The sequence below is a fragment of the Myxocyprinus asiaticus genome, chromosome 30 (genome assembly GCF_019703515.2).
Source record: "Myxocyprinus asiaticus isolate MX2 ecotype Aquarium Trade chromosome 30, UBuf_Myxa_2, whole genome shotgun sequence".
Lineage (NCBI taxonomy): Eukaryota > Metazoa > Chordata > Actinopteri > Cypriniformes > Catostomidae > Myxocyprinus > Myxocyprinus asiaticus.
The window spans coordinates 7,989,454-8,016,978 of record NC_059373.1 but is presented as its reverse complement, the minus strand read 5'-3'; the positions used below and the strand labels follow the sequence as shown (position 1 = coordinate 8,016,978).

The following is a 27,525-nucleotide window of genomic DNA, read 5'->3' as shown; positions in this document are numbered from 1 at the left end:
CGAGGTCCTGTCCCGATCCCATTCCCTCTCATTTCCTGTCACCTCTCTTCTTTTCCTATCCCATTAAAGCCAAAAAAGCCATAAAAAAAGCAAACATCAACATGGGTTCAGCATGCGACTGGAAGCGCAAAGTGTCCGGCTTGACTGCTCCCTTCCGACTGCAACTGGCAAATCTCGCCGATCGGCAAATCGAGATGCAGTTCAAGACGAACACATCTAATGCCAATTCTCTCTCTCACCCAGTAGCACTAATAACACAAAAGACAGTCATTTGTCATCATCTCTTGGCAAAAATGTTTAATTTCACAGGAATGAATCAGAATGTCTCTCATTACTCTGGTTTAGTCACAAACATAAGTGGAGTGATACAAACAATAAAGCATCCCAGTACTGTTATTGGACTCCTTGGCTACATTCACACCGCAACTGAATGTGGCCCAGATCAGATTTTTGCTCAAATCAGATTTTTTTTGTTAGGTTGTTCACATGACATTTTAAGTGTAGCCCATATCAGACACTGGTCAGAACAGCCGACACTCCTAAACTGACCCGCATGCGTGCAGCATTCCTTGAGCATGCGTATAACAAACTCTGGCGTGTTCATCCTTATAGTATGAATAATTATTTAAATAAAAATTTAATTATCCATTTTTAATACAGATAGGACACATGCCTATCTGATAATATGTCCGCAAGTGATGGAGAAAGACTGTTGATGGATAAAGTATTTTTATGTAATAATTTGCCTTTGTGCTTGGTGGAATTTAAATAATCATCGAAGTTCAAGTGTCATACTACCTATGAGCAAAACAAACCATAAAATTGAAAGACAGCAGGAAAAACTGCATTACATGAATGTAAGAGTTATCTTTATTTCATATTTCCATTGACTGGCTTGCATTTGTATTTTGATACAGTTTTATAAATATAGAAACGATAAGGTTAAGACTGTAACCATGGTTCCCTGAAATGAGGGAATGAATGCTACTAATAGCTGACACTATGGGGTTATCTCTGCAGGTGTAGCCAATCTCTGAAACTCTTTCAAATCTCGCCAGTTTTATTTGACACATAATGCTTTGCGCTTTGCCTCCCTCATGCGCATCAGCGAGCGTATATAACAGCATTGCATAGTGCTATCTCTTCAGAATATTCGACTGAAGGGTGCAAGTGATACTCGACCCTTGTAGCGAAGATTCAGTAGTGAGGCCAGCTTACTCTGTGTCATAGCTGACACTATGGGGAATGTATACCATCACACCATGCTACTGATTCGCACACGTAACAATGCCTACTAGCCAATGTGGTAGTAAAAACCACCAGCAGAATCTCCTCTTTGCATTGCAATAAGAAGGGAGAAGTAGAATGATGAATGGATGGATATACACAGCAATGACGCTAACCGGTTCAGGTAGCACAGTCATTGCAGGAATGTGTGAATAAGTATATATATATATATATATATATACAGTACTGTGCACAAGTTTTAGGCACTCATGAAAAATGTTGCATAGTGAGGATGTCTCCAAAAATAATGACATAAATAGTTTTCATTTATCACTTAATGTCATACAAAGTCCAGTCAATATAAAAAAAAGCTAAATCATGGGGGCCTGGGTAGCTCAGTGGTAAAATACACTGGCTACTACCCCTGGAGTTCGCTAGCTCGCTAGTTTGAACAGGTTGCAGACAGGATGTTCCAAGATTCTTGGAGAATTCGCCACAGTTCTTCTATCTATTTAGGCTGTCTCAATTGCTTCTGTCTCTTTATGTAATCTCAGACTGACACGATGTTCAATGGGGGACTCTATGGGGCAATGCAATATGTTTCAGGGCTCCCTGTTCTTCTATTCTAATCTTTTCTATTTGTAAAAATTATGTTTGGGAGTCTAACATTTATATTTCCTATTGACACACTAAAGCTGAAGATATAAATAACCATCTTAAGACAAATGCTTTTGTGAAACATCTTATGTGCCTAAGACTTTTGCACAGTACTGTATCTATATTTAAGCAACATCACACGAGCAAGAGTGCAATTTGGCCCTACATCAGCACTGCTGTGATTCAGTCTCAGGCACGAGGCTGCAGACAATCACAGCAGTGCTGATTTAAGGCCATATAGCACAATTGCGAGTGTGATATTGCTTATACACAACAGTTCAATGAACAAGTAAATGAAAAAAAATTAGGAAAAACTGAGTACGGTCAAAAAAAAAAAAAAAAACGCATTTGTGCATGGAACTACTTTCTTACGCCACGGATCAGAATCTGCCGATGCTGGTTCAAAACAAGCCTCACAAAAACGTCACTTTAGAACTACTAGTATCACGGCTTGGGCTGTTTCTAACATGTTATTGGAGAAACAAGGATGTGTGTGTTTGTGTGCGTATGTGTGTGTGTGAGAGAGAGATGGAGCGTGTGCGAACTTAATGCTGGCCATGATAGAAAGTTGTCAGAACACACAGTGCATCACAGCTTGCTGTGTATGGGGCTGTGTAGTTGCAGACTGGTCAGAGTGCCCATGCTAACCCCTGTCAACTGGCAAAAGCGCCTACGTGAGCGTAAGAACTGGACCATGGAGCAATGGAAGAAGGTGGCCTGGTTTGATGAATCACGTTTTCTTTTAGATAATGCGGATGGCCGGGTGCGTGCGTGTCGTTTACCTGGGGAAGAGATGGCGGCAGAATGCACTATTCTCCCATCCCAATAAATATTCTAAATCCTTATTGTTTCGTCCCTTTTTATTTAAATATAATATTTACTCTCTTCTTCAACATACCTTCTACAATCATATATTACATGCTCTATTGTTTCTTTCTCACCTCAATACTCACATAAACCATTTTCATGCACTCCAGTTAAAAACAATGTTGAATTCAATCCTGAATGTCCAAGCCTTAGCCTATATTATAATCTCTTCATTCCTATTTCTACCATAAATAGACTTTTTACCATCTACCAATTATTTATTTGATATAAATGTAACAATATTTTTCCTTATAATGGGTTTTATATCACCTTTACCCAACGAAACATTAACATCCACCTCTTTCCTTTTAATACTAGATACTTACAGTAGATCTACAGAATAAATTGACAACACAAATTTATGATCCTCTCAGATCATGTTGTAGGCCACACCTTCCTGACTTACTCCCCAGTTCACCACACATATGACACCAAATAAATTAGAGACAGATCAAGAGTAATCTAAAAGATTACATAAATTATTTGTAATCTTTGAAAGACTCCATTTCAGAAATAAACTACCCCACACTGTATACGTCACATGAGATACCACACATCGCCATCATGTTAGCAAGTATATCGTGAGAACAGACCCCAGTTTTACAACGGCAATGAGGGTCTGACATCAAAGATTCATTGGACAGAAGTTTTACACTTAATTGCTACAACTAAATCATGTTTACATGGTTATCTGCCAAATGTTGGTAAAGCTCACAGTAAACGGTGCGTATGTGTACATACTATGCAACTAAGGGTACTTTAAAATAGGACACAATGTTATTACAGTTTGAAGCTGAATAATTGTATACTATTACTCTATCCTGTGGTTCTTAATATTGTTGCCTGTCCATCTAGACCAGAGGAACTCAACACAGCTTCTAAAGATGTGCTTTTCTGCAGAGTTCACTTCCAGTCCTGCTCTTTCACAGCTGTCTGTCATTGTCCAGTAATCCTAGAGATCTTGAGCTGGTACGATTGGAGCTTAAACTCCAAATTTAACGCTGCTGAAAAACAGTTTATTTTTCAAAACAGTGAAATTAAAAGTTCAAAAAATGTGAAAATATTATTCTTTCTACTAACATCTTATTGAGTTTTGCGCTCCTTGCCACAGTCAACTTTGTCTTGCCCACTGGGGGTCAAAAGACAAATAATATTTTTAAGGTGTAATCCACAATCATGTTTTTCATCAAACTGCACAATGATGAATTTAAGACGATTAAGACAATACAGCCTTATTTTCTGTTACAGCAGAATATTATTTAAAGCTAGTTTAAAACGTTTACATGCAACCAAATAATCCATTTATAATCCAACTGATAGCTCAAATGGATTGAAAAACCTTCACGTAAACACAAAAATGAATCGATTGAGCTGGATCTGAATGAAATTTCCATCCGATTGAAGGGGTGGTGTAGACCTAAAGTAATCTGATTCAAAGAAAAATATTAGCCATGTAAACGTTTAAATCCGACTACTTTCTCAATCGTATTCTAAAGTACTTTTCGCTCATGCGCAGAGATGTGATGTGCATGTATGTTTATAGCCTATATGATAGGCTCTTCTTATTTAGATAGGAATCTTATTTATACATTGCAATGACAAAACGCATTATTACGGGTATACAGGCTCGCACTGAATATTCTGCAGGGCAAATATGTTATTTCATGACATCAAATAAAGCAAATAAGAACGTTGTGTCATTCTTAATTGGGACTTTAAGCAGCAGGTGCGGTTACGGTGTTCTGTGTTCCATTGCGTGCACGCAACTTCACTCACTTCCTGACGTCGAAGCCATAATTTCTAAAGCATTTCTTCTTTGCCATAGTGACAGTCGATCTTAAGTGACAGATTATTAAAGTAGATGTAGAATATGTTTTACAAGAGATGATGCAAAGGAACACAATAAATAGCCTAAACATCCTCCTCAAAATTAAATTACACATGATTATTGACTTTGAATAAAAAAACTTAAAACTATCGATAGCCGATTAATAATGCTATCTTTGAAAATAAATGACCTCACAGAAAGGAGAAATTGTTGAATGTCTGTCTGTCTCTTACCAAAGTAGTATTTATTTCCAAACACAAGTCTAGAGTTCCTGAAATGGGCTTTATAATCTACTGAGAAAATATGACACATAAGACATATATTTGAATTGCATTTGTAAACTTTATATTGTGCAAAATGGATTTTCACTTTACAATAGATTTTCACTGTATATTAAAAATCTGATCAGTGCGTTTTAGAAAGAATTGCAACTTCATACAGCATTACAAGTATACAGGCTGTTATAAACCTGCTGTCTGTATGTATAAATGAATGTTGTCACACTAGATTACCACCCTCACTAGCCTATGCCAGGGGTGGACTGGGAAGAAAAAATCGGCCCTGGATTTTACATAGGAACCAGCCCAAAAGTTGTTGGGGGGATGGTGGGGGTTGGGGTAGGGGTTGTCCCCGTCCTTTTCTGCATATCGCGGTGCAGTTTTGAGGCCCGTTCGGCATAATGTGGCGGCCCGTTTCAGCTTATCGCCACCTGTTCGGCCTCGTTTCGTGGCTGGCCCACCGGGAAAAGTCCTGATTCTCCCTATGGCCAGTCCGCCCATGGCCTATACTATTATGCAGGATAAATCTATGGATTCATGCTTAGAGGGTTACATGACATCATTTACATTTAATTAAATCCACTAATCAACTGTTGCTCCTTATGCAGTTGAATGTAAAAGAATTAACATGTATGATATTTAACTACAGCTGCAACTGTGAAAGTTGATATGAAGTGATATGAAATATGACTGGCTCAATTAGTATACTAAAGAGACATGAGGGAAGAGTTACTGTTCAGCTGCTCAGATGTGGGACCTAAAAATATATTTTGTTAGCGCTTTGAAAGTTCTAGTTTTTCGGGTCATACAGTTGCAATATTCATCCCCAACCCCCTTAAATAGCAGGACTTTTTAAAAATACAGCCGTGCCATAATTATTCAACCCTTATTGCATGTAGCTGTTTCTTAAATACGTAAGGCTACACAAGTAATTGTTTTAAAATAAAATTAAGCAATCACTCTTCAATGGCACTTATTTAAGTTTAGTGTCGCAAGCAAAGATGGATTTCTATGCAAAAAATTCAATTAAAAATAAACTGTCACAAAAGTTCATAGAGGAGATTATTTCATTACACAAGAAAGGTCATGGCTAAAAGTTAATTTCCAAGGCACTTCAATTTCCAGTAGACAAAGTTGGCACCACCATTAATACATTTTTTTATATATGGTACAACAGCAACCTTCTTGGGTGTGGAAAAAAGCAAAACTTCACCAAGGGAAATGTTGACTTGAATATTCAAGAAGTAATTAGGAAAGACCTGTGGAGTCCTGGAAGAAGGTTTTATAGACGTATGATATTAAACTGAAAATGAGTTTTAGACCCATGGGTCAGCAGTATGTCTGGAGTAAGAAAGGCAAGGTGATGACAAGAACGACACCATCCCCACAGTCAAGCATGGAGGTGGGTCAGTCCTGTTATGGGGGTGTTTTGCGGCTGCAGGAAATGGCTATCCTGACAATGTGACAGACGTGATGGATTCTTTCAGGTATCAGGCCATTTTGGCATGAAAAATGTGATGCCTTCAGTGTGTAAATTGAAGCTCGGTGATCACTGGAATTTCCAGCAAGACAATAGCACCAAGGATACATCCAAGTTGTCCAAAATCTGGTTCAGGGATAGGTCGTGGAATGTCCTTAAATGGTCCTTTCAGTCCATCATTAAAATCCCATTGCAAATCTTTGTTGTGATTTCAAGGAAGCAGTGGAAGCACAGAAACCAAAGAATGTCAATGAGCTGGAAGCTTTTGCTCATGAGAAATGTGTAACAATTCAAATAGAGAGGTGTCCAAAGCCTGAGAACACTTACCTGAAACATTTATTTGCTGTTATTAAGGATAAAGGATGCTCCACAAATGATTGACTTTAGGGGGTTGAATATTTTTGACATGATATTTAGTTATTTTTTATTTTAAAATTTGGGTAAACTGAACTCTTTGTCCTCAAAATCACTCAAATGTGTATTAAAAACTTACTTTTACTGTTTACTGAGGTTTTAGTTGATGTGTTTTAATTCACATCACCAGAACGTATTACTGGTCAGGGGGGTTGAATAATTTTGATTGCAACTGTATAAACATTAGTGAAAACTTAATTTGTAACTTTAAAAGGCTTCTCTTCGACTCTTGGTTACTTAAAGTGTTCATAAAATGTTAGAATGACTCGACTGGCTTGAATTGATATTTTTTAATTGCAAAATCCCAAATAGAAATCTATAGATGATAACGGTGATTGAGGTTGTTTCAGCTTCATTCTCTACAAGAAAGGAATATTGTTTTAGACTCAAATAGTCATTAATATATAGAAACATATGTTAGTCTTGCATAGTTTCCTGTTATGAGAGGGGTAAGTGACACAGTAATGGTGCTTATTTCATTATATGTTGCCTGATTTAAAAAATGAAAAGATGTGAATGATATTCTGAAAATAAATGAATATTATGTTTTGACCTTTCAGTAGGCACTATAGATGTTTGCTATTGTAAGCTAAAATTATGTATAGTAATTTTGTTTTACAAATGATCTGTATGTGTGATAAGTGGGACTCTGCATTGCCTTATTCTATTAAAAGCCCAATTTTATAATTATCTTTCAGTAATACACCCACATTTTTATGCTTGCATTGAGATTAAAGTGATCAGATCAGGTTTCCATAAATGTTTTTTTTTTCTCTAATCACCAAATAAAGCAAATGTGATTTGATAACCTGCTACACACCTACCAACCAGTGACTCGCAGTAATACTATTGGCCTATAATACATAGGTTTAATGCAATGCAATCGTTTACTTTCATATTCTAAACCCGTGAGTGTGAAAAGGGTCCATTGCCATCCTTCTTGTTGCACAACAATCATTCATGTTTACAAAATACGAAGGAAATCCCAAACTGATTGGCAAATGAGCAAAGTAGGCTACAATCCTCCAATACACCTGCCATCCACTTCTGTTTTCTTGCTCATACTGAGTGTGAAAGGCTCCAATCAAATGGCTTTAAAACTTTTCCTCCAATCTCAAAATGAAGAAAACCTGCTTCTGTGAATTCTACATAGCAACTGGCCACCACTGTAATATCACTGGTAAATGATTGTGCTGTCATGATTTCACCTTCATTCATGATTGTCAATGGGTGATTAAATATAAGATGTGTCACAAGTTTTATTTCACCCTTTCAGGCTCAGACACAGAAATTATTTTAAACATTATTATTATTATTATTATTATTATTTTGTCATGAACCTTACAAACCATCAAAACAAAACCAATATGGGTTCAGATTTTTTATGTTTTGAGTCAAAGGTAATTTTTTTTAGGTGGTTTCATCAAGTATCCACCGCACAATAAAGGACTAGAGATGACATTAGAGATGATATGTACATTATGTGTCTCACATCTCTGCGTTGGAGCACCAGTAGACTCAATCAAAGTCAGCTATGATTTTTAATACTCATGAGTATGTTGATTGCCATTCTGGGATAAGAACTGTCACTGCATCTTTACTTCACTGCCATATGTTTTGCTTCAACACTTCAAATCCAGCTCTATGTTCATTCTCCTGATCTTCAACAGTGTTCTGGTCTCCATCACTACTCACAGAAGAACCTGATGGTGTGGCTTTCTAAAAATAGAAAGCAGAACCATTTTTCCATGTGATTTTGTGTTTTTTCTGTATTTGCATTGTGTTTACTGTGTGTAACCACCATGTTTTGTCCATGTGACTATCTATTCTGCATATATGCATAGTAGTTACTGTGCAAAACCACCACATTTCACCTTGTAAAAATAATGTATTGTATAATTATTATAATCATATATTTTTTTTTTTTTTTAATTCTCATTCTGTAATGTTACCTTCAATACAACTGACATGAATGTGTAAAAAAAAAAGCCCAGACTGAGGTGGTAGGCAGAATTTGAGGAACACCAGCATCAACCATGAGGACCCAACTTTGCAGAGAAACTACAGCTATTACATCACTTCCTGTGTGCTACTTTCTTTTTCTTACCCTGAACAGCATCAAATATTTTCACAAAATGGAAACGTCCTACTATAAACACTTTTGCAAAACTATAAATGAAAAAAGAAGAGGTGGTTTCACACAGTGACCATTGTGCCTAAAATGATTAAAGGTTTCTATTTGTTACTAATATTTTTCTCATCAGTTTATCTCTTTTAGCTCAAGGTTGTTGTTGTTGTTGTCAATGTTGTATTAATGTTGTGAACTGACCCGAAAATAATTTAGGGGTCACAATTCTTCCATGTGTTTTACATTTAGGTTACAAATGTCGTAACATCTTCTCACCCTAAACACACTCACACATTATATGCTTTTGAGAAGAACACAGCTATGAAGAAAGAAGCAGGTAGTGATTCAAATTAATGACGGGCCTATATATTGGAACACAATATGTCAATAGAAGCAGTAAATGACTCATTTTAGTTTTCAACCACCCAGATATCTGTAGGAGCTGTGTCATAATGATGATTAAGCAAAAAGAGAAAAGAAACAAAATAGAGTCATTGTGTGATGCACAAACATCTTTGTTCTGCATGTTTAATATAAAATATGTGTATTCTGTAAATAGCAGTTTGACTTTTACAGTTTTAGACATAGTCAGATGCCCATTTCATACTGCACACATAAACAGTGTGGCACAAGATGAGCTGTTTAAAAAATGGTGAAAATGCAATTTATCAAGTTTATCAACACAGTTGTTTTCAATATAGGCTTTGATGTAGAACATTAAAACATGAAGCAAACTACTCATCTGCTGTTTGAAAACACATGTTAAACACACAGTGGAAGCCAGACAAAAAGCGCTTTATATTTCAGTACATTTTTTACTTTCATGAAGCATCTTACATCTTACACTCAAGAGTTTGTGTTCAGTGTGTCATGTTTAAATTTCACAACAATCAAGTTTGTAATAGCTCTTAATGAACGACTCAGAAATGACCTTGAAACGCTTGTAAAAAATATTTTCAAAGAGTGAGGGCCTACAGGCTGCAGATTGAGTATACAGTGTTTCAGTGTTTCAGATGCTGATGAATGTTGCTAAATATTTTGGATTATGAAGTCTTATTTTCTGCTAGTCTGCCCTTTGACCTTTTCCATGATGACCCCAATGGCTTAATTGTAAAGATCAAACTTAAACCATAACACTCAAACTATAACTCATCGGCCCAGATGAAGATAACTCCCTATGGTCTAAATGAAACTGAAACTGTCTCAGACTGAAAACAGAAAATGCGTTTGTGAAAAAACATAACATGGTCTATGGATTGTCGTCTACGATAAAAGAGGCCGTTACCTTTTTTCTCTCAACCTTCTAATTTTAATAGATATTAACAAACAGATTTTATTTAACGTGGCATAATGGGGCTTAAAATGCAACATGCCAAAGCACTGCTTTTGGACCTGGTGCTGAGCTGTGAGCTCCATTACAGCATACATTTATTTCTGAAGAATAGCAATAGTCTGTCCATCCTGGCTCAACTCCGGATCATAGCAGGTATGAAGTGGATAAGTCTCAGATATTTTCTTCTGAGCAGCTGGAATGAGGCAACTGTGCGGTGCTGTGGAGCCATTTCATGCTTGATGAGCCCGGTGTTTGAAAGCGGACTGATGCTCCTCATGAACACGCAGCCGGAAAACTGGAGCGGATCTTTGGTTCCCTATCTGTCACTCACTCGATTTTGTGTCGATGTAGTGACACTAGGGGTCACTCTTGGGAGCCCGAGACACCTCTGGTCTTTGATAAAAGGGCAATGAAAATTGGCGAGTGGTATTTGCATGCCACTCCCCCGGACATATGGGTATAAAAGGAGCTGGTATGCAACCACTCATTCAGATTTTCTCTTCGGAGCCGAAAGGTCATGCTCACTGAGCTGAATTCCCACGACTGTTCATTCACCTCTGCTGGATCTGACGGCGCATTTCAGCGGCTTCTTCCTCCTGTGCACTGGTGCACTGCAGAGAATGCCCCTGGGCACTTTGGCAGAAATAAGAGTATATTTCTCTAAAAGAGTATATTTCTCTAAAAGAGCGGCACACACGGAATGTCTTTTTAAAGATGCATCTTTTTAAAGATGCCTTTCCTTTGTGTGTTATTCCTGGTTGCGCTCGTTATTTCTCACCTTCTGACGGTCACGATCACTGTCTTTCATGTCTGGGCACTGCTCACGCAGAAACATCGTTCTTGGATGGGTCAAGTACTCATTGAGGACATGTCCATGGCAACGATGTGGTCGCGGCTTGCCTTCGTAAGAAAGCAAGCCACCCCAGAGGCTCCCCACCTCGGTACTTTTACCCATGGGTATGAGGCCAGCACGGCTAGCATTGGGGGCGATTTGGGGACCCTGAGTGCCCCTAAGCGCCCAGCTGTGGCACAAATCCGCCCCCGATGTGACAGTCTCCACGGGTCACGAGGACAGGCCTCTTCCTCCCCCATCCCAGGCTGTTCCAGGGGTGGTCACAAGAAGCCAGGTGAGTACTTCGATGTCCCTGAACTCAGCACGGCCACGACATGGTGTGGCACCTCGAGCTCCGCCCCGCCACGAGGCCCCACCCGCCGAGATTGTCCCTTTGGTCCCCCTCACGCGGAGCTTGGATGCGTGGCTTGTGCTTTCCAATCCGTCGTGATGGCTGGTCCGGACCGTCCGACTCGGCTACGTGATTCAGTTCGCCAGGCGTCCGCCCAGGTTCAGCGGTATCCACTTCACCTTGGTGAAGGATGAAAACGCTGCTACCTTGCGCGCAGAGATCGCCACCCTCCTACGGAAGGGTGTGATAGAACCTGTCCCTCCGGCCGAGATGAAGAAGGGGTTTTACAGCCCCTACTTCCCGGCCCGTCCAGGGGCCAGACATGGAGATTCCAGAGGTCTGGTCGCAGGTGCCAGATGGTGCCCCATCCCTGAGAAAAAAGGCCCTTCCTCAGGGGAATTTGCCAGGGGGGGCTGTCAGCTGGGAAAAGAGCAAGCTCCTCCTGGTTCAGAGCATCTCTTTTCTCGGTTTGCACACAGGGACTTGGTGCTCTCACACCTCAGCCGATTAGGGCTTTGGGACAACTGGGAAAAGAGCAAGCTCCTCCCGGTTCAGAGCATCTCTTTTCTCAGTTTGGAGTTGGACTCAGTCTCTTTGACAGCACGTCTCACGAACGAGTGCGCACAGTCGGTGCTGGCCTGTTTGAAGGCGTTCAAACAGAAAATAGCAGTTCCATCAGAGGCTCCTCGGGCAAATGGCATCCTCAGTGGTGGCCACCCCGCTCAGGTTGATGCATATGAGACCGCTTCAGCACTGGCTTCAGACTTGAGTCCCGAGATGGGCATGGCACCGCAGGACACATCGCGTGGTCATCACTCCGGTCTTTCACCATCTTTTCAGCCCTTCGACTGACCTCTCATTTCTACGGGCAGGCGTTCCCCTAGAGCAGGTCTCCAGGCGCGTTGTGGTCACAACAGATGCCTCCAAAACGGGCTGGGGCGCTGTTTGCAATGGGCACACAGCCGCCGGCTTATGGACGGGCCTGCGACTGCATTGGCACATCAACTGCCTTGAGCTGTTGGCAATTCTGCTCACCCTGCGGAGGTTCTGGCTGTTGATCCAGGGCAAGCACGTGTTAGTTCGGACAGACAACACAGCAACGGTAGCATATGTCAACCACCAAGGTAGTCTGTGCTCTCGTTGTATGTCACAACTCGCCCACCATCTCCTCCTCTGGAGTCAGCAGCACTTCAAGTCGCTGTGAGCCACTCACATCCCGGGCAACCTCAACACTACAGCGGACGTGCTGTCACAGCAGGTTACCCTCAGGGGAGAGTGGAGACTTCACCATCAGGTGGTCCAGCTGATTTGGAGTCAATTCGGACAGGCACATATTGACCTGTTCGCCTCCCAAAAATCCTCCCATTGCCCACTCTGGTACGCCCTGATCGAGGTATCCCTCGGCATAGGCGTGCTGGTACACAGCTGGCTTCCTGGCCTACGCAAATATGCGTTTCCCCCAGTGAGCCTACTTGCACAGACTCTGTGCAAGGTCAGGGAGGATGAGGAGAAGGTTGTCCTGGTAGCACCCTACTGGCCCACCCAGACGTGGTTCTCGGATGAATTCCCCTGAGGAAGGGCCTTCTTTCTCAGGGACGGGGTACCATCTGGCACCCGCGACCAGACCTCTGGAATCTCCATGTCTGGCCCCTGGACGGGATGTGGAAGACCTAAGTGGTCTACCACCCGCGGTGGTAGACATGATCACTCAGGCTAGGGCCCCCTCTATGAGGCGTCTGTATGCCTTTAACTGGTGTCTGTTCGCTAAGTGGTGTTCTTCCCGACGGGAAGACCCCCAGAGATGTGCAGTCAGATCGTTGCTTTCCTTCCTGCAGGAGAGGTGGGAAGGGCAGCTGTCCCCTTCCGCCTTGAAGGTGTACGTTGCTGCTATAGCAGCACACCACGACACAGTGGACGTAAGTCCTTAGGGAAGCACGACCTGATCATCAGATTCCTGAGAGGCGCCAGGAGGCTGAACCCCTCCAGACCATGCCTCGTTCCCTCATGGGACCTCTCTGTAGTTCTTCAGGGTCTACAGAGAGCCCTCTTCGATCCTTTGCAGTCAGCTGAGTTTAAGACACTCTTTTTGAAGACTGCCTTCCGGACTGCACTCACTTCCATCAAGAGGGTAGGAGACCTGCAAGCATTCTCTGTCAGCGAAACGTGCCTGGAGTTTGGTCCAGGCTACTCTCACATGATCCTAAGACCCCAACCGGGCTATGTGCCCAAGGTTCCCACGACCCCTTTTAGGGACCAGGTGGTGAACCTCTTTGGGAGAGGTGTGGTCTCCAGCCCTGTCGTTGCTGGGTCCGGAGCTTTAGGATCTCTGAGCAGCTCTTTGTCTGCTTTGGTGCACAGCGGAAAGGAAGCATTGTCTCCAAGCAGAGGATCGCCCACTGGCTCATTGACGCCATAACTATGGTATATCTCGCCCAGGACGTGCCGCCCCCGGTAGGGCTACGCGCCCATTCTACCAGGGGTGTAGTGGCCTCCTGGGCCCTGGCCAGGGGTGCCTCTCTAACAGAAATTTGCAGAGCAGTGGGCTGGGCAACACCCAACACCTTTGCAAGGTTCTACAACCTCCGGGTGGAACCGGTTTCGTCCCAGGTAGTGGCACGCAATACAAGCAGATAAGCCCAGGATAGAAACCGGGCGCTCTTCATGTGAGTGGTCGGTTATTGTAAACCAGACGCGCTCTTACTGATCGGAGCGTTTGTATTTGTTGCTCTAGCTGTCGTATGTAAGTATGAATTATGAGGGTTAGAGACTTTTCAACATTAGTTTAAAAGCTATAATTAGTTTGAAGTTATTTATTTTTATGTTTATTTAAAAGGAGTTCATTCCATTTTACACGGGGAAGGTCATAGACATACTGGGAGAACATTATCAAGCAAACAGCTTCATGTCAGCCATCTTTCTCATGGGTCTCCTCTCAGTGGACACAAAATGTCATTTGTGAGCTATCAGTTTTGGTTTAGTGGTTGGTTTATCACTGTATTTTTGGTATAAATATCTAGATGTTTGGGAGACAGAATCTGAATTTATTATCATTTACTCTCCCTCATGTCATCAAAGTTGTGTATGACTTTCTTTCTTCTGCAGAACACAAACAAAAATGTTAGAAGAATATTTAATATACAATGCTAGTGAATGATAACCAGCCTTTAATGTTCAAAAATCAAAGGCTGCATAAAAGTAATCCAGACTCCAGTGTTGAAGTCTGTCTTCAGAAGCAGTATAATTTGTGTGGGTGAGAAACAGATAAATATTTAAGTCATTTTTCACTATAAATCTCCATTTTAACTTTCACATCCTGAAAGTGAAAGTGGAGATTTATAGTTAAAAAAAAGATTCAAATATTGATCTGTTTCTCAATCAACTTCAGAACACACATATTCAGGGTTGAAAGGGTTACTTTTTAAATGTAATCCATTACAAATACTGATTATTTAGTAAAAATGTAATAAGTAAGGTAATACGTTACTTCAGTGAGAAAGTAATGTAGTCAGATTACTTTTATGATTACATCAAGATCGCATTTGTAAATAAAGTCAAGAGAAAAGCAATATGTTCTCGATGACTTTTAATCATGCCTTCTGAATGCAAACAAACCATGTTTAAATAATGTTATGTGTGAGAGTGATGTAGTAGCTATTATTATATATAAGAAAAAAAACATGTAAAACAGGGACACTGCATCCTTAATAGGAAAACAGAATATGTTCAAATGTAGAACAATTCCACATTTGTAACCAAATCAGGTGAGTCCTCTATCTGTTACAGAAAATAGTTTATTTTCTCATCAAGCAAATACAGTTAGAACAGATGCACTGTATTATGTCTTGGTTAACGTTAAAAAATCTGATATATATCAGATTCAAAAACACTACAAAGTTGAATTTTGCCATGTATTGCAGTTAGCATTTAGACTAATTGGCACTGACCATTCATTAATTTCTGACTGAAATAGGTAGACCACATGGTATCTTCATCATCATCATTATTATTATTAATGCCTCCAGTGCCTGTCATCTTGTTTTAACCCTTACACACGTACCGCCACACATATGTGATGATTAATAACTGGGCCCCGCAGAGTAGTGTCACACATATGTGTTTCTGCAACAGCCAGTTATGTTACAAGCTGCCAGATTCAAATCGGCTTTCGCGCCAACACAGGTTGGTCAAGCATCTGTAATTTATATTTGCTCAAACAGTTACTCATACAGTCTTCAAACCACAGAGTAAGTTTATTTTATATACATGCATCCAACTCGTCACCAAAGTACCACAATAAAAGGTTTACAGCTCTTATACACACAGTCAACACATCAAACATGATCTCCTCTGATGCGTACTGAAATGTTTGTTTACATTTGTAGTGGTTGTCATTTGTCAAACAAACAGCTACTCAAAGAGTCTTTTCAAGCACATTAATATGTTTATTTTATGTAACAAATAGCCAAATTGTCACCAAACTACCACAATAATAGTTCACTGCTTGTACATGCACAGCCATCATATCTAAACGCAATCTTCCCATGCACACAGCAAAGTCTGCTTAGGTGCAGATGTTTTTTTCATTCACACAAACTGCAACTCATACAGTCTTTTCAAGCATATAATACGTTTGTTTTCTGAAACAGACAGTCAAACTATCACAAAAGCACCACGATAACAGTTTAAAACTTGTATACTCATAGTGAACACATGCTGAGCACGATTATCGGATGCACACAGACACGTCTGTTTACATTAGCGCTTGTCACACACACACACAATTTTTATTAAATGTAACTGTAATATGAAAACGTTGAGTTTTTATGTAACTGCAACGGATTACAGTTATACATTTTTGTATCCTGATTATGTAACGCCGTTACACGTATTCTGTAACTCCCCAAGCCTGCTTATATTTAAACACGGAAGTCTTATGAATAACTTTTATGGTGCCTTTATGTGTTTTTGGACTTTTAAAGTTCTGGCCACCATTCAGTTGTGACCTACAGAGCTGAAATATTATTATAAAAATCATAATTTGTGTTCAGCAGAAAAAAGAATGTCATACAGATCTGGGATGGCACGAGGATGAGTAAATGATGACATATATATTGGGTGAAATATATATTTTGTGTGTGTTTGAATATTCTCTTTGTCAATAGTTCTTTATACTCTGCGTGGAGGTTTCTTTATGTGCACTCTTTCAAGACTAAACAAGAGGGTTCGTCTCATGCTCTTTCATGCTCTGGTTAAGCAGGAGATCGGATTTTTTGAAGCTGCTAAGACAGGTAAGCATTAGTCAAGACATAAACCAATATTCTTTTGGATGGTGACTATTTTCATTTTTTGACTTGATTGGTGGGGGTGGTTGCAGTAGATACTACATTCTTATTGGTAGATGAAGACAATATCAGATTAACCAAAATATTTAATCAGCAAATACAGATGCATAGAACATTGTGATTGACAGGCGTTCCAATTTTGCTCAAAAATCTGTGAAACTTTTGATTATGTGCGGGCCTGAAAGTACAATAGTTAGAAGTTATGAATGATTAATGTGATAATAATCAATTGTCACAGATTATTATCAAACTGGACCCCCACACTAAACTAATTTTCTGAAGTTTTCTTCTCTTCCTTTTATTTGTTTTATTTTTTAGATTTTTCCCCTTTTTCTCCCAATTTGGAATGCCCAATTCCCAATGCGCTCTAATGCTGCATTCCATTTGTCTTGGTAGCCAGCGATTTTTGTTTTTAAGTCCTCGTGGTGGCGTAGTGATTCGCCTCAATCCGGGTGGCGGAGGACGAATCCCAGTTGCCTCCGCATCTGAGACCGTCAACCCACGCATCTTATCACGTGGCTTGTTGAGCGTGTTGCCACGGAGACATACCGCGTGTGGAGGCTTCACGCCATCCACCGCAGCAACCACGCTCAACTCAACACGCGCCCCACCGAGAACGAACCACATTATAGCAACCACGAGGAGGTTACCCCATGTGGCTCTACCCTCCCTAGCAACCGGGCCAATTTGGATGCTTAGGAGACCTGGCAAACTAGCGAACTCCAGAGTTGGTAGCCAGCTTATTTTACCACCGAGCTACCCAGGCCCCCTCTCTTCCTTTTATTAACCCTCTCATATGTTTTTCTCTGTTGTTAGGGGACTTAACCTCACGTCTGTCCACCGACACCTAATGAGCTAATCAGTGGAGATGAATGTGAACATCTTACTGCGGAGCATTATCAAGAGTGTGGGCATCCTGTATCTGATGGTCAGCCTGTCCTGGAGACTAACCCTGGTCACTTTCATCAAAGCCCTGCTGATTGCCTCCTCTCAAAAGATTTAGATGCACTATGAAGTCCGGTAAACTTAGGAAGTCACTCTAATGAAAGACAATATATATCTTACAGATGGCATGCCAGTCAAGTTTCATGAAGTTGCAAAATCAAGGTTCAGGCATCTGATTTTGAGTTTATTGTATTTTATAGAAATGAATCTTCAAGGAGAACTCTAAAAAAAAACACGTTCTTGCATAATATTTTCTTTTCTCTGTGTTATACATGTTTTTTTGCTCTGTTATAAATGTATCTTTATTTGGTTTAGAATTTTACACTTACTCAAAGTGTCTTTTTGTACAGAAATTATCAAAAGAGGTGCAGAACTCTGTGGCCAGAGCCAATGAGACGGCAGGAGAGGCGGTTGCTGGAGTGAGGACTGTACGCAGTTTCCGCATGGTTCTCAGTGAAGCTGGACGTTATGATGATCGACTGACTGACACTTACAACCTGAAGACTCGTAGAGATACTGTGAGGGCTGTCTACCTACTGGTGCTGCGGGTGGGTTTGCTTTTAAAATCTGATATCATACATAATGTGCGTGCACATACATAGTTTATGCAAAATACAATATAGTGTTACAAATATTTGTGGATTCAAATCAATTTAATAAAAAAAAATTCTGTTAAAAATTTGAAGGTTGTAAAATATATATATATATTTTTTTCCCAATATATGCTTGGGAGAGTGTCATATGGTTTTGTTACATTTCTAATATACAGTGCCTTGCAAAAGTATTCAGACCCCTGACCAATTATCTCATATTACAGAATTACAAATGGTGCAATGAAATTTCATTCTGTTTGATATTTTATTTTAAAACACTGGAACTCAAAATCAATTATTGTTAGGTGAAATTGGTTTTATGTTGGGAAATATTTAAAAAAAATAAATAAAAAACTGAAATATCTTGCTTGCATAAGTATTCAACCCCTGTGTTGTGGAAGCTGCCAGGTTACACCGATTAAAATAATTGCCCTAACAAGGACACAATTACTTTACCATTGGCATCCACCTGTGAATCATTAAAGTTGCAATCACATTTTCTAGATAAAAAACCCATTGTTGAAGGATCACTGGTCAGGTTGTGAATCTGAAGGAAAATAAACTCTGTGGCAGTGGGGGCGTGGTCGAGCGTCCATCGAGAGAGAGCGGTAAGGGTGCATGCACCTGAGCCAGAATATGACTAACACCTGTCTCTATAATTGTAGTGAGATTGGGGAGAGCAGCATAAAGGACCAGGCCAGTGCCAGAACGGAGAGAGAGTTTGGAACCAGTTTAACGTTGATTGAAGCTCTAAGAGCTGAGATGTTCAAACCCGAAGCATTGTGTTTATTTACAGTGAAATTGTTTATTAAAAGTTTCCTACCTGTGTTCGAAGAATCCAGTTCCCTGTGTCCTTCCTTCGTTGAACATTCCCACACTGGTGCCGAAACTCAGAAATTGGTTTGAAGACTGCATGCCTCATGGAGTCCTTCCCGCTGACCGACATCATCAAGTCCCTCACCAACCTTCATCAGACCCACCAACAGGCTCTGCTTGAGCTTTGCCAAGATCAGGAACGCCGCTTCCATGAGGTCCTAAGAGCTCAGGCAGAGGACCGGCAGGCCATTCAGAGCCTCCTCAACCAGGAGAAAGCCCCGGCAGCGACCCCGGACAACAGCAGCCTCCTACCCCCACCCACGCTGTCGAAGATGCGGGCGGAAGACAACCCTGAAAACTTCCTCGACATGTTCGAGCGTACCGCTGAAATCCTGGGCTGGCCGCATGCTCAGTGGGTGGCCCGCCTCATCCATTTGCTGTCAGGGGAAGCCCAGCTTGCAGCACAACAACTGCCAGTGGTGGGGGTCTGGGTAGCTCAGTGGTAAAATACGCTGGCTACCACCCCTGGAGTTCGCTAGTTTGAATCCCAGGGCGTGCTGAGTGACTCCAGCCAGGCTTCCTAAACAACCAAATTGGCCCGGTTGCTAGGCAGGGTAGAATCACATGCGGTAACCTCCTCGTGGTCACTATAATGTGGTTCATTCTCGGTGGGGAGCGTGGTGAGTTGAGCGTGGGTGGTGTGAAACCTCCACACGTGCTATGTCTCCGTGGCAACGCGTCAACAAGCCACGTGATAAGATGCGCGGGTTGGCGGTATTAGACACAGAGGCAACTTGGATTCGTCCTGCGCCACCCGGATTGAGGCGAATCACTACGTGACCACGAGGACTTAAAAGCACATTGGGAATTGGGCATTCCAAATTAGGGAGAAAAGGAAAAAAATAAATAAAAAATAAATAAACAATAACAACTGCCGGCAGCTAATCTCCTGGTCTACAGTGACCTGAAGAAGACCATCCTGCAGCCGGTCGGCCGGAGCTCAGAGCAATACCGTCAACTATTCTGCTCTATGAAGTTGGAAGGAGCCAGCCGCTCCTTCGCCTTCTCTCAACGGCTCCGTGATACCTGCCTGAAATGATGTCAAGGGAGTGGTCGACCAGGTGGTGCTGGAACATCTGATCCGCCAGCTTCCAGAAGGAATGGCAGAATGGGTCCAGTAACATCGTCCAGCATTGCTGGAGGACGTGGTCCTGCTGGCGGAGGACCATATGGTGGCGTGCCCAAGGGCAGAAGAACTCTCTCCTTCTCTCTCCCCTCCCCCTGTTTTTTCTCCAATCTCTTCCCACTCCCCCCTCCCCTCTCACTCTGTTCTCTCTCCAGGCCATGTTCCTGCACCCCGGAGGCGTTGAAACCCGCCACTGAAGCCGGTTCCTTGCTTGCGCCGGTTTATCCCTTCCACGGTGACTTCAAGGCCTTTCTGCTCTCCCCCTCAGGCGGATGTACCCACCCCCACAGGTGCAAGCGTAGCGCCTGGGCTGGCCTGCTGGCGTTGCGGGGATCCGGAACACTTCCGGGATCAGTGTCCTGTGATGGAGCTGGGAACTGTAGTCCGGATCCCTGACACTCCACAGGCTTTGGGTGCAACCAAAAGGGTGAGGATGAAGTGCATGCATGGGGATATTCATGACCCTGCTCTTTAAGTTTTGGGGAACAAAACAAAGAGTGGAGGCGGCGGTTAATCCCTGCCTCACCCATCCACTAATCTTGGGTACCAATTGGCCTGAATTTAGGAATGTATTGAGGTATATATGTGCGGATGGGTCTTGTATGAAGGCTGTCAGATGTGGAATGCATGATGCGTTGGCAGGGGAGGTGGAGCTGGGGCTGTCTTCGTCAGCTCCACGTCAGGGTGACGTGAGTAGGGGGGAGGCTGTGGCCCCTCCCCTCCTTAGAGGGTTTCCTGAATGGGATTTCCCACTGGAGCAGTCAAGAGATGAGACCGTTAGACACGCCCTCAACCAAGTGAAACTCATTGATGGTCAGCGACTCCAGCCGAACATTGTGCTTTCATATCCATTTTTTGTAATTATAAGAGAGCGGTTGTATCGAGTGATGCAGGACGCTCACACAAAGGAGGATACAACACAGTTGTTAATACTGCAAAGCCACCGGGAAATGTTATTCCAGGCGGCTCATCGTAATCTGATGTCGGGTCACTTGGGGGAAAGAAAGACACTTAACTGACTAATGGCCCGCTTCTATTGGATGGGCATTCACGGCGACGTTCGCAGGTGGTGTGCATCGTGCCGTGAATGCCAGTTGGTAAATCCACCTGCCACCCCAAGAGCACCTTTGTGCCCCCTTCTGCTAAATGAGGTCCCCTTCAAAAGAATTGGTATGGACCTCGTCGGGCCATTAGACCGGTCTGCATGCGGAAATCGCTTTGTATTGGTCTTAGTGGACTATGCAACAGGATATCCGGAGGCAGTGCATCTGCGCAACATCTCAGCGCGCAGTGTTGCAGAGGCACTCTTCAAAGTTATCTCCCGAGTGGGGATTCTGAAAGAACTCCTCACTGATCAAGGCACAATGTTTATGTCATGCACACTCCACAAACTCTATGAATTATTGGGCATGAAATCGATTCGTACCAGCGTATGCCATCTGCAGACAGATGGCCTGGTAGAGCGATTTAATAAAACCCTGAAGAATATGATTCGCAAGTTTGTACACGAAGATGCTAGAAACTGGGATAAGTGGCTTGAACCCCTATTGTTTGCAGTGCGAGAGGTCCCGCAAGCCTCTACCGGAATTTCCCCGTTCGAGCTCCTGTATGGGCGCCGCCCATACGGGGTGCTCGACATCATATGGGAGACGTGGGAGGAGGAACCTTCAACCAGCAAAAGCGAAATTCAATAATAATATTTCCCAACAAAAACAATGTCACCTTACAATAATTGATTTTGAGTTTCAGTGTTTTAAAATAAAATATCAATCAGAATGAAATTTCAGTGTACCATTTGTAATTTGGTAATATGAGAGAATTAGTCAGGTGTCTGAATACTTTTGCAAGGCACTGTATTTACATAAATCATTCACCTGTTCATTTGATAAGCACAACTTAAAGTGTGTAATTTCTGCCACACTAGTGTCACCAATTGGAATTGCAAAAATAAACATTGTCTTCAAACATATTTTCGAATACTTCTTCTGTTTGCCATCGATCGAACTAACAGATAGTCCCGCTCTAAACTCATGCCATTCCTTGAGTTAATGTCGCTGTGTCGGGCTGGATATGCCACTTAAAACAAAGAGATCAATGTTTGATAGTGCCACAGAGCCACAGTGTTTACACTTTTCAGAGAAATCAGCCTATGAATGGTTCACTTATAGTTGTCTCTCCGTATTAAGCTGGGATAAGAGACAGTATTTTAACATGAAAAAAATTGCACACATCAGCTTTAATATTTCATTGCATTTCAAAATTAGCTTTGTAAGCTGTATGAGTTATATTCACAATCTCTATGAAACTAACTTTCTGATCACTCTATCAGTTAATGTCAATAGGAATGCAAGTCCTGATGCTGTACTATGGTCATCAGTTCATCAAAGCAGGACATATGAGTACAGGAAACCTGGTCTCCTTCATCCTGTATCAGGGAGACCTGGGAATGTACATCAGGGTTAGAACTCCTTTCATTCTGAGAAATCTGTGATCACTGTTATTGTTATCTTTAGGAGCAATTTTTACCTGATATAACCCAAACAATTAGTTTTGAAGTTGTAACCGGATGTATTCAGGTTTATTCACTGATGTTAAATAATATTTCTGATTTCAATCATACTAGTTAATTTTGATGTTACCACATGAAGCACAATTTTCATGTCAACATTTTGTTCAGTCTATACTGTATATACATTTATTTTTATTTATAACAAAGCTCTACATTCATTTATATTTGTAAAAGGAAATTCATATAAGAATGTGATAACTAGTGTTCTACAAATGTTCTAATGCACTGCATTTCCAATGAATGAGTGGTCAGAAAAAACTTTGCTCTGTCAACCCACAGACACTAGTCTACATGGATTCTGGCATGCTGAACTCTGTGGGTATGGCCGCAAAAGTTTTTGAGTACCTGGACAGGAAGCCACAAGTGGCCATGGATGGTAATCTACAACCTGAAAGTCTTGTTGGCCGTGTCAGTTTCAACAACATCACCTTCTCTTACCCAACTCGCTCTGATCAACCAGCCCTCCAGGTACTACACAATCCACTAATTTATTGAAACCTGCTTTTAATAACACTAGGTCCAACTTTAATAAGTAAAAAAGGTTTTTTTGGTTTTTTTTTTTTTTTATTAAAAAAAAAAAAAAAATAATGTTTTTGTAATAAAAACAAATGTTTTTAGGAAAGTTCTGAAAAAGTTACTGTAAAAAAAAAAAAACTCACCAACTTTAAATTTCATACTCACCTCACATACAACAAACACTTAATGTGTTTTAGCGACTGACATGTTTCATGATTCCCACGGTCATGGAAAACCTGGAAATATTTTGATTAATTAGATTTTTTTTTAAATAATGAAATTATTAAAATCTTAAAAAGTAATGAACATTTCTATAGTGAATAACTTTTTCTAGTATCATCAGCTCTAAATTATTAAAGTATTAAAAGGGCAGCCTTATTTTTGCCCTGTAGGCAGTTTAAAGTTCCATGTGTTTGATTGTTTTAGAACTTCACTCTGGAGTTGAAGGCAGGTTAGATGACTGCTCTGAATATCAGTCGGAGGGAAAAGCACTTGTGTGAGTCTGCTGGAGAGATTCTATCAGCCTCAGCAGGGACAGATTCTGTTAGATGGACAACCACTTCAGAACTATCAGCACAAATATCTGCACCAGAAGGTAACAGACATGTGGAAGAAGTTATCTTATACAGTTATAATGGCTATGAATATTAGCAAAATAATTTTTCTGCTGAGAATTCTGATACACCAGTGATTAAAGTCTCTGTGAACTGCCTGAAGAGTGCAGTTTTCTTCACTGTGTTGATAATATAATGTAAGGCTGGCACCAGAAAGTCTATGCCCAAAAGGCGCTATTTCCAGCAAAAGTAAAAGAACTCTGCGAGAACCATTGTAATAGAACTCTCTCACAAAAGCTGATATCTACACCTGAATATCACCACGTGTGATAAATTGTGCGACTGGTACAATGGTCTCTTTCCCATGTTGGTAAAACTAATGGTGACAAAGTTATAAGGTCTTTGCCAAATACTGCATAATTCTGGAGGTCTATCCCCCTCCTTGACCTACAATTTAAATGATCTCCTGTATGTTAAAAGGTTAAACCCCAGGAAGCTGAGAACCCATTCACCCCCAAATTCTCATTGTTCAAAGGATAATACCATTTGGTACACAATGTTTTCTGTCTGGATATTTAAGGAAGGCTGGCCAAGAGCTCTGGGAATCTGTATCCAGATCTCCCACACAATTGCTGTGTGTAGTTTCTAGTATCAGGTATGCGACTCTTATTTCTTGATAAAATGTCTAAATATGACTTATTATTGTCAATTGGAATTGATGAATGTATTATTTTACCTGGTAAATAAATTGTTACATTTGAGTTTATTCTGATTTATTCTGAAACTATTGTCTTTAGTAGATAACGTTAAGTCCACGTTTCCGCAAATCTACAACCAGGTTAGTAGCGGACTAAAGCTCAGTTCTGAGTGGAGCATGGGGCACACCGAGTGAGACATTAGAGCTCCGACTAACAAATTGGCATTAGTTCAAGTGTACTTACAGTGTACAGGCTCATTATGGAATTTCCGTTTAGGACAACATGAAGTTGTCGGCCAAGCCTAAATAAGGTGAAGTCTAAACCTCTGGTTATTGTAATATTTTTTAGCTAAGTGTTTATAGGAAACTATGGCATGATCATATAAAGCTATTTTAACTTAGGTATTGTTGGTCTACCTTTGTAAATTTAGTGGTCATGACCTCTGGGTAGAAATAATGTTACTCTAATTAAGTGTTTACTATCTAAGGGGACTAAACAAAATACTTTTAGATAAAAGGGCAAGCGTGAGCAGCCATCAAATTAGTATTTAGTCAATTACTGTTTTAATGACCAATACTGGTGTATTTGTGACCGTGAGATCCGCATACACGGCCGGTGCGAGACTCTCTATACGACAGGAATCCGAATGAACGAGTACAATATAAAATAGAGTTAAATATGATGATTCAATGTTAAACCAAATTTAATAATAATAATTAAGATTAGAACATTAATATATCCTTGGAATCTTTTATAACTGGAATCTAATAAACAGGGATCATAAAACAAATAATATAGTTATTTAATTGGAACGAAATAACTTAAACTGAATGTGCACGATAAGTCAAAACACGTAGGAGACCTTCAGCCACGCCATTGAATACCGTCTTTGGGCCAGTGTGTGGCCTCCCCCTTACAATAACCTACTGAAACTCCCAGCTGGAGGTGGATCCATATTCAACAAGACTTTTTTTTTTCTCCCCTTTTTCCCCCAATTTGGAATGCCCAATTCCCAATGCGCTTTTATGTCCTCATGGTCGCATAGTGATTCGCCTCCTTCCGGGTGGCAGAGGACGAATTCCAGGTGCCTCCGCGTCTGAGACCGTCAACCCACGCATCTTATCACGTGGCATGTTGAGTGCGTTGCCACGGAGACATAGCGCGTGTGGAGGCTTTGCGGCATCCACGCTCAACTCACCACACACCCCACCGAGAACAAACCACATTATAGCGATCACTAGGAGGTTACCCCATGTGACTCTACCCTCCCTAGCAACCGGGCCAATTTGGTTGCTTAGGAGACCTGGCTGGAGTCACTTAGCATGCCCTGGGATTCGAACTAGTGAACTCCAGGTGTGGTAGCCAGTGTATTTTACCACTGAGCTACCCAGGCCCCCTTCAACAAGACTTTAATTAACAAATAAAATGCTGAACTGAAACATAACAACACACTGACAAACACACACAGTGTGTCCCTCTCTTGCTCTCTCTGGAATCCCCGGCTCTTCCCTTATCTCTCTCCCGCTGATTAGGCAACTCAGTGCTGGGCGTGCATCCTCACAGCCTGGCCACGCCCTCCTCCTCATCACAATCAGTTTAGAATATCTGTGCCTCACTGTGTAGAACTGATTAGGGGTACTCTTTTACATATACAAAAACAAACCTCTAATACACATTATTTCAAAATAAATGCATAGCCTATTAAGAAAAACTTGTATGTTAACTAGTCTACTTGACAATGCAGCGGCAAAATTATCAGTCCATTGACACTACTGACCAAGGCTAACACACAGTATTGTATTTGGATCGGCTCGTCTGACCGATATCCGATTTGGTTAAAAACTTCAGTATCAGAGCCAGTTCCGATCCATGTATCAAGACTGGAGCATCCTTATTTCTCAGCAGCTTTATTACGTCATGATTTTTTTAGGTCTTTTTAGCTGGACGTGAGAATTTGACGTTTTGTCAACATTAGAAGTACACTAGCCTATTGATGACATTGTGGATGTTAATGGTCTGATAATGCTCATGTTAATCAATAAGATCTGGCTATATTTCATAGGTGGCCATGGTGGGTCAGGACCCTGTGCTTTTTTCTGGCTCCATCGGGGACAACATAGCTTACGGTTTGACTGACTGTGATTAGAGAAAGTTGGAGGCAGCAGCCAGAGAAGCCAATGCCCATTAATTCATCAGTAAACTAGACAAAGGATATGACACAGGTGAACATAAAGAATCAAATCATGTGTCAATTCATAAATAGAATTATAAATGTACTGTACGTACATGCACAGGTATTGATTCACATATATTCATTTAATGTGTGTTTAAGTGTATATTGGTTCAGTTAATTTAAATCACAATCAGTGGCATATCGCAAATCTTTTCTGCTCCATTTTATAATCATTCTTTTGAATCACAGCAAAGCTATGGGCTCCTACAGTTTCTTTAAAGCTCTGTTATGACAATCACCATGCATCTTGTCTGCTGTGAACCAAATTCAAATGTTAGATACATTATGTCTTGTGATTGTAATTATGTGTAAATGCATTTAAACTGCTTCTGTGTGCTGTTCAAGTGTCTGTGTAAATACGCAATATTAGCTGTTTAGATGCAGCTTCAATGCAGAGTAAAAATCGCTCTATAATGCCATATTTAACCATCAAATATTTGGCTCTCAATGTCATTAGGGGGCCCCTGCATGTAGTTGGGCACTCTGGTTCCAGCAGCATTCCCACGCGTCCTGGAAAACTTGAAATTTTTGCAATGCAGTTTTCCAGTCATGGAAAATTAGAAAAATACCTAAATGTCCTGGAAAATAATTATTTGTCCTGGAAAATATTTAAACTCTATTAAATATATATATATATATTTAATTAAATCACCTGACGGGGATTAATAATCACACTG

The 27,525-nt window shown here is 41.1% G+C and overlaps 1 protein-coding gene across 1 annotated transcript in view; it reads right to left on the bottom strand.

Annotated features, from left to right (window-relative positions):
* The window catches only part of LOC127421083 (antigen peptide transporter 2-like), a 214,152-nt gene that overhangs the window by 32,056 nt on the left and 154,571 nt on the right, over positions 1-27,525 (bottom strand). The window lies entirely within an intron of this gene.